The sequence below is a fragment of the Pollachius pollachius genome, assembly GCF_949987615.1.
Source record: "Pollachius pollachius genome assembly, chromosome: 6".
Taxonomy (NCBI): domain Eukaryota; kingdom Metazoa; phylum Chordata; class Actinopteri; order Gadiformes; family Gadidae; genus Pollachius; species Pollachius pollachius.
Genome location: NC_136939.1, coordinates 15,029,615 through 15,039,614, shown reverse-complemented (window position 1 = coordinate 15,039,614; position 10,000 = coordinate 15,029,615). Strand labels below are relative to the sequence as shown.

The window sequence follows — 10,000 nt, the reverse complement described above, 5'->3', positions numbered from 1 at the left end:
CACACACACAGATACCCTTAGCCTATAAGAGGCTTTGCAAAAAACAAACACGAGAAGCGTGTTGATGTTGTAGTTCCCACCTCATGAATCGGATCACTGGTGTGACCCTCCTCTCATGGAGGAAAAGCTACTGCTTCCATCTCATGAATAGAAATCTCATGTTGTAAAACCAACGTCATCAATCAAAACACAATTGTGGAACCTGAACATCACAAATTCCCACCAAGATGGTACGTCTGAAGGATAGTCATAGCTAAGGACACACAGACATACGCACACACACTGAATCACATGCACTCTCTCTCACACACACACACACACACACACACACACACACACACACACACACACACACACACACACACACACACACACACACACACACACACACACACACACACACACACACACACACACACACACCCTCGCCAGTGTAATGCAGCTGTTGGCTGATGGCTGGTCTCAAGTCCGTCCCATAAACACGAGATGTTTCTTGTGTTTCAACGTGGAGACTGGGTGGTGATGGTGGTGTTGGTAATGAGTGTGTTCAGGGTAACAAATGGTTCTCTTTCCCATCCAAAGCCCTCCGAAAGAGGACGGCGATCCTATCCAGCCCCCTGGGCCCCGCGGGGTGTAATCCCCTCAACCGGGATAAAAACACATTGGAGAAAACAATTCTGGGCGATGCCGGCTTTATTTAGCTTTACCTTCGAGAGAGGTCAATTCTTTCAGAGGATGAGGAGATCTGAGGACAGCGCTCTGTTATTCTGGGGGACGGGGGCGACAGCGGGGACAGGGGTGAGGTAAGGGTGCCTCAGTTATTCTGCGTGAGGAGACGGTGTCTTCCCCCCCCCCATGTTTTAGGAGATTGCGTGCGTTGCGGCCACGTCCTCTGGGGGAGGGGAGGGAGGGGAAAGCTTTTATCTGCGCCAGAGAGGCAACACACCTCCCATCCCCTCCTCCTCCTCCCACCCCCCTCCCCCCAACTCCCCTCCCAACGCCTCCCCCCTGCTCCTCCTGCCGCTCCCACTTCCCCCTTCCCTGCCCAGAGAGATCTTTGATCAGAAATGTGTCACGGCGCTTTGCTCGCGCCTGAATTATTCAAAGGTCAGCGAACAAAGCCATGTTTGGTCCGTGTTGCATTACACGGGTCTAAAATGGTGGCAAATTGGCAAAGCGTTTGCCGGCACCTCCGCCGGGACCCCGGCCCACGTGTCGTAACCTCGGCGGGAACACGCGCTCCCCACCGGTGTCAGGACTTCAAAGGGCGTCGGCACCTGCTGCTATCCCCTTCATCTGCTGCTCTCAAACGGAAAGGGCTTCTTGGAAAAGCTAAGCATCTGTGAGGTGTGTTTGTGTGTGTGTGTGTGTGTGTGTGTGTGTGTGTGTGTGTGTGTGTGTGTGTGTGTGTGTGTGTCTCCTGTGTGTTTCCTTGCAACCCCTGTATAGGGGACCGTAGGAGGTGAGCGAGAACACACAAAAACCAAGCATGTAGGGAATAGCACGCGGATCCTGTACAGACTCACGTGCACGGGACCTGGGGCACAGACCCACGTGCGCGAAGTGGGCCTCCTGTTTGAACACCTTGCTTGTTTTGCTCCCGCCTCCCCCGCCTCCCTCTTAAATGCTACTCCCAATCAATCAATCAAACTTTATTCATATAGCGCTTTCGGTGCGAATCAGCAATGCAAAGCACTTAACATGGGAAACAACAGAGACCAAATTAGTTTAAAATAACGGTATAAAAACCGAATCACAGAGGCACCATTCTACAAAACTAAACTAAAAGGGTAGGGATGTTTCCTGCTTCTTTACCGCCGTGTTTCCAATCATGATAATGAATCATTTGTTTTCAGTAGGTAGAACTTGATAAACATGTACCATGTTTCAGTGCGTCTGGGCGAGCACATCAGCCAGAGACAGGGGAAGAGGAAAAAAACATATTTGGTTATACACAGCTATTTGTTTGCTTGTGTGTATGTGTGTGTGTGAGTGTGCTTGTGTCTATTTCCAAGAACTGATTCCACCACCTGCATTATTCATACAGTGTTTGTGAATAGGGTGGGTGTGTGTACGTGTGCATGTGTGTGTGCATGTGTGTATGTGCATGTGTTATTCATACAGCGTTTGGTGAGCGTGTGTGTGCGTGTGTGTGTGTGTGTGGTTTCTGTGTTTTTGTGTGTATGTGTGTGTGTGCGTGTGTGCGTGTGTGCGTGTGTGCGTGTGTGCGTGTGTGCGTGTGTGTGTGTGTGTGTGTGTGTGTGTGTGTGTGTGTGTGTGTGTGTGTGTGTGTGTGCGTATTATTTATACAGTGTTTGGTGTGAACACTCCAGTGAGTGGGTGATGCTTGCTCATCATAACAAAAGGCTAAACTCTGTAGAGGCAGAAACCCACACGCATAAGCATTGTGTGATAATCAGGAGGAGGGAGAAGGGCAGGGTGGCCAGGAGAGAGGGATAGATAGGGGTAGAGAGGGGGGACATCATCAGGCAAAACTGAATTTAAGTAAACGAAAATAAAACAATTTGGCTCATTGGAAAGAATCCACCAAAGATCTGAGCAAATTGGCATGGTACTAACGAACAGAGGATACACAGTTACATAATACTTGACCGCTATAGTTGATCCAAAACTAAGAAAATACTTGATCAGGTACAGAGTCACTCAACACAGCCTGGACATCGAGAATGGACAGCCACAGACAGACTTGGCTCCCAAGAGAAGACAGAATGTGCTCCCACTGAACACAAAACCAACTGGAACTAACGTCCCACAGATTACACAAACATTTGGACTTTGGAAACCCTCCAGATGCTAACAAACTGCCTTATCTGTTTGGAGAAACACAACAATGTGGGTTTATTTTTGTAAGACGTCAAACTCTCCATAAACAGACTCATCCCAATGAACTTCAACCACTACCACACCTGTGTTAATATGAAACTGCAATTGATCAGTCTGTTCACAATGATTGCACTATTGCACATATCCTCCACACTGTAATTCAGTGTATGTTGATGCTGATTACAGGAGATATGTTATACTGGACTTCTTTTTAACATTTTATATATTTTGCATTTAATATTCTGCTATTTTATATGAAATTATGTTTTGTATTTAACAATTTATATTTTGACCTAAATCATATTTTTCTCCTGCTTTTGGCAATGTAAACGTTTGTTTCCCATGCCAATAAAGCTGTTTTTTTTTATTTTAATTGAAATTGAGGGAGAGAGGAGAGGCATATGGTGGCTGGTGAGGGAAGGGCCATTGAGTTGAACACAGGGCCAAAATTCTCTGCAGGGCTTTTCCACGTCAAATATTTCATGCATGTACATCACAGATTAACTACTTCAATGTTTGTTTTAAAAGGACATAAAGCAAATATGAGCTCAGGCCTGATCCGGCTTCTGGCTGATACTTAAGCTCCTTAAGTCATTATCACCATTAGTGAGCGTTTAGCACTCGAGCCTGACACTGACACAAGTTACTCTTGATGGCGGCTATGTCATCGTTACACAAGATGTATTTAGTATGTATTCAAGTAGTACATCACTTCCTGTGTCAAAAAGAAAAGGGATGTTGATGGAATGTTGAATTGGAAGATTCATTAGCAACTTCATGCAAATGGTAACCCCTTCATATTTATACAACTCAATCAATGATTGATTGATTGCTTGATTGATTAGTGAAGCAATTTGCTGCAAAATATATTGAGTATCAAGCATCATCCATCATCTTGCCGCGCTTGCCTGTCACACTCTCACTCTCACTCTCTCTCTCTCTCTCTCTCTCTCTCTCTCTCTCTCTCTCTCTCTCTCTCTGTCTCTCTCTCTCTCTCTCTCTCTCTTTCCCCCACCAGCTTTTGCAAAGGTGTAAATTGGACACGTCATGAGACATGACTATTCTTGAAAGAATCTGCAGCCATCTGGTAGATGTCCGCCTACCAACGTCAAGCACAACCCCACACACAGCTAATAACAACTCAACACATAGTCTAACACAATCTAACACTGTGTAACACCACCTAGCAAAAAACCTAAAACAACCTAACAGGGACTAACAATGCCTAACACAACCTAGCTAAGCTTAAAACCCGGCCAACACAGCAATGTTGTTGGCAATGGGTTAGCAATGCCTAACACATGCATTGCAAAGTCTACATCATAATACAATCTAGCACAACTTAACAAGGCCCAGCACAGTCGAAGAAACCCTAACACAACCATGCAAAGCCTACATAACACAACCTAGCACTAGCTTACACTGCTTAACACACAGCCTATCAACCTAAAGCACAACCTGGCAAAGTCTAACACTGCCTACGACACATCATAACATAATTCAACGCAGTCCAACACACAGACAAACACAGTTTATGCAGGGTGTGATGTGTAATGGTAATAGTGCAATGAAAAGGGTGTAAGAACTTCCTGGTTCGATCCCAAATGTCTGCAGCTTACCTGCAGGTAACCAAAGGAGCCCCACCCTGACCTGATCCGTGATGACACGTTTCTGGATTTAAAGTACCTTGTTAAATAAAGCTGTGTGCTAAATAACATGGAGTAATGCTAAATCTGATTGTGTGTGTGCATTGGTGCCTGTCATGTATCATTGCAAAGGATGATATGGAATGTACACCATCGATATACAAATATATATCCTGAATCAAACAGAAATGATTATACATCAGTGGTTGAAGGCTGAAAACGATGATTTTAAGATGAATTACACTTCTCCCTCTGGTCCCATCAATAATCTTAACTTTTCAGAGGTGCTTGCTTTTTCACCCCATCATCTGAATGCTGCCGCCATTAGAATCTCTTGGATGGGCTTGATTGAAATCCCGTGGAGCACGGCGATCCATCACGGTTTTAAAGACTTTTTCTTTAAAAACCTTGAAAGGCTGTGATGGCGAATGTGGCCGGTTTTAACGTAACTATTTTCAAAGGGCCCTTATAAACCCACCCATCGCCGTCTCCTTTGTCCTTCCAAGTCACTTGGCTGACAGAGAGTTGGCATTGTGTCTCTTGGCCGTGCCCTAAACGAGCGGCGCGACATTAGCATGTGAAAGATGCTCTCGTCGCCGAGCTAATGGTCAGGACACAATGGCCGCTCAAGCACTTGATGCATCATCGAATGGAAGGAGCCATTTGGCTTCATGTTGAGCCCATCCATCGCTGAGTGAAAATGTGTGTGAGTGTGTGCGAGAGTGTTCCAATGCATGCAAATGTGTGGGTGTGTGTGTGTGTGTGTGTGTGTGTGTGTGTGTTTGTGTGTGCGTGTGTAGGTGTGCACGTGTGTGTGTGTGTGATTGTATTTAGATGTGTGCATGTGTAGGTGTGCATGTGTGTGTATGTCTATTCAGGAGATATCAAAAGAGAGAGAGACAGAGAGAGAGAGAGAGAGGGAGAGACTTGGAGGATGCTGACAGAGATGATAATGCCAGCCAGAGGGTTGTGGTGTCATATCCATCAACGCGGGCTCCCTGGCTTCTTGTCGACAGCCAGACAAAGGTGTGTGACACCTTGGCAGGTTCCCATTCAGACGTCACTTACCTGAAACATACCCTGCTCTCTTGCTGATTGTCAGCAGTGGCTCACCCTAAAGGCCACTGCATACATGCATATACAATATAGATATTGTATATGTATATTATGTTTATGTAACAGCTACGTATCCTGTCACTTTTGGGGTTCTGAAGTGTGCAATAAAGTCTTTTTTATGAGTTATATAATTGTATGTATATATATATATATAATGCTAAACTGTTGTAGTGTGTAATTATAAAAACAGAACAAAGAAAAAAAATATTTAATATAATTATATAGCTTGTATAAAGCCCAAGCAGTATGTTCATGTGGTGTTTAGCCTTAACTGAACCTCTTTTTGATAAAAGTTTGCAATGTTACAATTGATTATTATTACATTATATCGTTGGAATAATGTGATTGTATTCACGTAGTTTCAGAACAACCATGAGAATGGAAGAGAAGGACTAGCTCATTTGTTAGACAGCAACGTCTTAAGGAAGCGAAATGTCACGTTAATTATGCGTGTGTGGGATGGGTGCCTGAGCGTGTGCTCACGCAGTGCGGAGGATATAAACAACATAAAAAAAATGACATTTCACTGAAAGCCAAAACAAAGTGTGTGTCTGACTATTTAACACAGAGCAGAAAATTGATACAGCCATTGTGCTGATTTTGAAGAGTCTGAGAAAAGAGAGAGCAAGAGAGGAATAAAGGCAGAGAGAGTCTGGCAGAAGCAGAAAGTGAGGAGAAAATAGAATCGATGCAGGGAGAATGAGGCGATATCTGGTTGTAAACGGCCCCTTGTCTGGTTCCCAGAAAGCCGAGCTAAGTGGCGAGACTTTGGGCAGATTCAGCAGCGACCCGGCTCGACACCACCTGGCTGGCTAGAGGTTGAACGGCGGTGCACATGACTTCCTATTCCACGTCCTCCATTAAGAGTGTAATGAACTCCGGGGAGCCCACCCGCCTGTTTCCAGGATGTGGGTGAAATATTAATTTCTGACGGTCTACGGGGTGTTCATTAGGCTTATATAACCCGAATCCTCCAGACAAATTTTAAAATTACCTTTTCTAAATTAAATGACTAGAAATAAATTGCAAAATCTCTCTCTCTGTCTTGACCCTCCTTTTCCCACCCCAGAATGTTCCGCTAACAACACCTCCAGGTGCTACACCTACGCCCTCATTTAGCATATAGCCAAGTCTCACTTCCAGCTCGGCCCGGAGGCAAATTAAGAACACCAGATCAGAATGACTAGTCACACCTGAAGTGTGAATATTTAGACCTTCACAGATTGAACTCCTATATTCGCTCTCCTACACTACCACTTGCTGTTTATGTAATCATTCAGCCTGCGTTTTTATCTAAAGCAACTTACGTTGAATGAAGAGGAATGTCCTTAAGGAGCAGGAATGGATCTTATTGTAGGAGGCCTATAGGTAGAATTCAGCCATGTCACAACACAGCACCATTCCCCAGATATCGAAGCAGTTGAACCAAGCCAAGCCTAAGGCCCCGTTTACACAAGGACGCTTGCGGGTAAAAACGACAAAATATTTTATCGGAAGTGCCTTTCGTTTAGACGGTGACAGCGTTTTTGGGGCTTAAAAACGCAAAAATCTGAAACCACCCTGCAGAATGGAAAACTTGAGTATCGTTTCCGTCTACACTGCCAAGATGAAAAACTCTGCTCAGATCTGCTCACGTTGCGTACACGTTTACGTCGCATATATGCGCCAGTACAGGGAAATAAACAAACATGTTGGATTATTTCCATGCGTCGGACCTTCAAGCTGTTCTGGCAGCTCTAATAAATTTAGAGGAGTCTTTCCACGAAATGTACAGGATATGTACAGATAGTATTGCTGAACAGAGGAGGATCTTTTTGGTTTTTGCAGCGCGGATAAGAGAAGAAGGAAGATTCTACGTATGCGCTCAGACATGGCGGTGTTGTGTGATAGTGTAGCACAGCACCACCTAACCGCCTGACATGCATACCCAATCGAATTCTACACACTTGTGCGTCACCGTATGCACCCAGATTTCCACCCAAAAACGCTTGTCTAAACGCGGAATAAAAAGTGAAGACGCGACGCCACTTGCATGTGGATCTTCTGTTCAGACCGATCATGTAAACGTAGCCTAAGTTAGCATAAGAAGATTCATTTGAAGAAAAAAGTTTATTTCCAATTTCCTTTGACATTTACCAAAACCAAAGACCAATAAATATATTGGATTGAGGCTTGGCAAAGATAAAAAAAAAAAACACATCAAAGCTGGAGGGGAAACAAGTGAGTAACAGTAGCAAAATAAATCTCCCCTCAAAAGACATCAATTCCGTCTCAAAAGATCCACAGTTGCCGTACATGCAAAGCAAAACTGTTAGACTCTGATAATTATTGATTCAGAACTATTTTCCTCTATCTTTCATGAACATTTATATGCACGTGTGTGTGTGTGTCTGTGTATGTGTCTGTGTGTGTGTGCATGTGTCTGCTTGAGTGTGTGTGGTTGTATGTGTGTGCCTATGATTGTGTGTACAATCGTGCATGAACGCGTTTGTGTGTGTGCATGGATGCGAGTGGGTATGCGTGTATGTGTGTGGGTGCCTGTGTGACTGCGCCTCCTGTATTGATCCCCCGCTTTGTTCCAATTATGAGGTAGGGTATGGGGCCTAATAATGGTATTCACACAGGAATTAGAGCTAGCCATGGGAACACACTCAGGGAGACCTGCTGTGTACAGTGAATGGAGAGAAGAGGGGTGGGGGGGAGGGAGGGAGAGAGGAGGGAGGGAGGGAGTGAAGAGCGAGGGGGGGCAAAGAAGGAGGGCGGGAGGGAAAGAGAGTGGAAAGAGGGAGTGCGGTGAGAAAAGATCCAGGGAGTGGAGGAAAAGGATAGAGAGAACAGTGGGCGTTGAGAAAGAGAGAGAGAGAGATAGAGTGTGAGAGAGAGAGAGAGAGAGAGAGAGAGAGAGAGCGAGAGAGATAGGAGGGAGGGGAGTTGGAGGGAGAAGCAAAAGAGAGGATGGTTAGGAGATGGAGTGCATGCGACCGTCATATGTGTGTCTGTGTGTGAATGTGTGGGTGTTTGTGTGTGTATGTGTGTGTGTACGTCTGTGTGTGCATTGTGTGTGTATACGCTGATGAAAATCTCTCGAGTGGTTGGAGGCGCATCGCTTGACTCAACTGATTCCACAGTAACAGTCGCTGGGGGCTTGTTGCCGAGGTTCAGCCAATTGAATTAGGGATGTTCTCTCGTCGGCCCAGCCCCTCCTGACCATTTCCTGTTTCCAGAAATCCCCCCGGACCCCCCCCCCTCTCCGCTCAACTGTGGCCTGTAATTGTATTTAGGTTGCCGCCGTCCGTCTCCCCCCGGAATAGAGCAGAGGCCAAGGAAGAAGGAGAGAAACGGGACGGCGGGAATAGAGAGAAACGGATGGACAGAATAGTCGAGAGATGAGAAAGTAAAAGAGGGGGGGAGCGGTCCTGAGAGAGATAGAGTTAAAGAGGGAGAGACGGAGAGAGATAGAAACCAGGAGAGCCACCACCACACAGATGGAGCGAGGCTCCGCCCACTCCAACCACAAGGTCACTGTGCTCATAAGATATTCACGGCTGACTAACTTGCAGATAGCTTTCGCTTTAAGCACCGCACCATCCATGCCATGAAGCAGGGATATAATAGGCCATCATATTAATCTCTGTAGACATTAGTGCAGGAGCAGAATCATTTCCCGTCCTCCCTCTGCCTTATTTAGCAGCCGCCCTGGGGTCCAGCGCCTCACTGGTGGCTCCTCAACAGACCTGCTCCACGACTACCGCTAATGCCTCTGGGAAACCATTAGCTCCTATATGTTTGTGTACCCACGCATTATCCCAGGAATGGCATATGCTAAATCCCAGGTGAGCACCTGCTATATGTGATTTGGTAATAGGGAATGCATGTGGTGTACGCATGCTACAGCTGTCAGCTGCTACGAATCAGCTAACCTTTGCAAACAGGGCCATCAGTAGCTAGCGAGTAGCAGGGATGGTATAAAATATGCATGGGCCCGGGCGGCCTTGTGATGCATGCAGCTAGCACACTAGCCAGAGGTCAGTTAGCCTTGCCGTGACCCTGGGTTTGAGTGCAGAGTTAATTAGCTTAATGTCATTCCCACCATCTCTCTCTCTCTCTGTCTCTCTCTCTGTGTTTCACCTGATGTCTCTCTCCCTCTCTACTCTATACGCTAGGCTCCCCTGTCTATGAACAAAACTGCTGGTGTGTGTTGAAGGAGTCGCTCTCCATGGTTCTGAACTACCAGCTCACCTCCCTGGTCCCAGGAGGAGGCAGGACATCTGCGAGACGCTGAGACGCTGGCGGGCTTTCAGTGGTCGGGTTTCTAACCCTAACCCCAACTGCAGAACAACTTTCAATGCTAACAGACTCAGAGAGATTTGATATAATTTCTCCAAAATATTTTC

General features: G+C 45.9%; 1 protein-coding gene across 1 annotated transcript in view; it reads right to left on the bottom strand.

The window, feature by feature from the left end:
* Positions 1 to 10,000, bottom strand: part of cadm2a (cell adhesion molecule 2a) — a gene marked incomplete at both ends in the record, with an annotated part of 178,317 nt that overhangs the window by 57,839 nt on the left and 110,478 nt on the right. The gene's annotated exons all lie outside the window — the stretch shown is intronic.